Source organism: Lactuca sativa, chromosome 7 (genome assembly GCF_002870075.4).
Source record: "Lactuca sativa cultivar Salinas chromosome 7, Lsat_Salinas_v11, whole genome shotgun sequence".
NCBI classification, from domain to species: Eukaryota; Viridiplantae; Streptophyta; class Magnoliopsida; order Asterales; family Asteraceae; genus Lactuca; species Lactuca sativa.
Genome location: NC_056629.2, coordinates 39,490,877 through 39,492,974, shown reverse-complemented (window position 1 = coordinate 39,492,974; position 2,098 = coordinate 39,490,877). Strand labels below are relative to the sequence as shown.

Sequence of the window (2,098 nt, the reverse complement as noted above, 5' to 3'; positions counted from 1 at the left end):
TTGATTCATTTTATGTCAAAATTAGTCATTGTTTTGTGTTTGAGTTTGATGTGTTAATTTGATATGATTGCTTTCTAGTTTCCATGCTTAGGGTCCAAATTGATATTTGACTCCACTTTGATGATTATAATGTTTATGGTATGGTAGCATGAATATAACACCCATAAAAATTCAAGCAAATTAAAAACTTTTTAAGATATTTCAAAACCATTATTTATTACAAAACTTGTTTTCAAAATGTTATAATGTCAGAGTTTCCCATAATCAAATCATAAAAACATGGAATATGAGGAGTTGTACGATCATGCCTTCGCCTTTCCGCGATCATCGGAAGTACTTGAAACAATAATCGATAAATGTAAGCTCGAAGGCTTAGTGAGTTACCCCCAATATACCCATACACACAACAATATACACATAATCAAAAATAACATACTATGGATCCAATCAACCATCGGGTTGGAATACCCTAGACCCCCAACCATCGGGTTGGAATGCCAACAAGCTACAGGTCCAGTCATCCTCGGGATGGAATACTCTCGGTCCACAACCATCGGGTTGGAATGCCCACATACTACAAGTCCAATCATCATCGGGATGGAATACTGTGACATCCCCAATTTCACGGCCCGAAAAGACCGATTTGTTTATGCTTCGTTTTAAAATCAGAGTAATCTTTTCAAACAAAACAACTGCAGAATTTGTCCCAAAAACAAAATATGATAACCATTTATCAAAATATTTCTCAAAGAGAATGTATTTTCATTAAATAATAAAACCTTGGGATGTCATGTTTCAATACAGACCAAAAGCATAAACAGTACAATACAAACCTTACAACAGTTATTTATAACTACTGGTCTATAATCCACACTCTCTCGTCAAGTCAACCAACCTATAATCTTGTGCCATTATCTGTAATGCAAAGAAAACTGAGTTGTAACATCCCCCTCTGGCACGTATCACAATATTGTCCGCTTTGGGCCGCTCGACACGAGGACTTCCCAGGGGGTCACCCATCCTGGTACTACTCCCGCCCGAGCACGCTTAACTGCAGAGTTCTTATGGGATCTGCTGCTCTCACGGCTTTAAAACGCGTTGTGATAGGGAAGGTATCCACACCCCATATAAGGAATGCTTAGTTCTCCTTCCCAGCCGATGTGGGATCAGATCTAACCCACTTTCACCCCCCCCCCCCCCATTATAGGGGTCGACGTCCCCGTCAAACACATCGAACCGTGCCCTGTCTCTGATACCATTTCTCGATTTGTGCGTGTCATCCTTGCGCAGGGGCCATGCTAATCTTCTCTGTATCGTTCCAATTTTATCGGATGTCCCCGAAAGTGGGTTAGATCTGATCCCACATCAGCTGGAAAGGAGAACTAAGCATTCCTTATAAGGGGTGTGGATACCTTCCCTATCACAACGCGTTTTAAAGCCGTGAGGGCAACAGATCCCATAAGAACTCTGCAGTTAAGCGTGCTCGGGCGGGAGTAGTACCAGGATGGGTGACCCCCTGGGAAGTCCTCGTGTCGAGCGGCCCAAAGCGGACAATATTGTGATACGTGCCAGAGGGGGATGTTACAAATGGTATCAGAGCCAGGGCACGGGTCGATGTGTTCGACGGGGACGTCGAATCCTATAATGGGGGGGGGGGGGGGGTGAAAGTGGGTTAGATCTGATCCCACGTCGGTTGGGAAGGAGAACTAAGCATTCCTTATAAGAGGTGTGGATACCTTCCCTATCACAACGCGTTTTAAAGCTGTGAGGGCAGCAGATCCCATAAGAACTCTGCAGTTAAGCGTGCTCGGGCGGGAGTAGTACCAGGATGGGTGACCCCCTGGGAAGTCCTCGTGCCGAGTGGCCCAAAGCGGACAATATTGTGATACGTGCCAGAGGGGGATGTTACATGAGTGGGTCATGCTTGGGAGCCTGGTGAGCATATAGGGTTTTCAACCCACAATAAAATATTATATTAGGTTTAATCATCAAACAATCAACCCAATTACACATCCCCATTATCTTCGTTTAATCTTCCCTAAAGATATTATCCTAAGGGTCATCTCCTATATCATGTTTACCTCTCATCTCTTTACAT

At 43.6% G+C, this 2,098-nt stretch overlaps 1 non-coding gene across 1 annotated transcript; it reads right to left on the bottom strand.

Annotated features, from left to right (window-relative positions):
• Positions 1-1,244: 1,244 nt before the first annotated feature.
• Positions 1,245-1,350, bottom strand: LOC128127487 (U6 spliceosomal RNA). The gene has a single exon (XR_008225277.1). It is a non-coding gene; the product is annotated as a U6 spliceosomal RNA (small nuclear RNA).
• Positions 1,351-2,098: the final 748 nt, after the last annotated feature.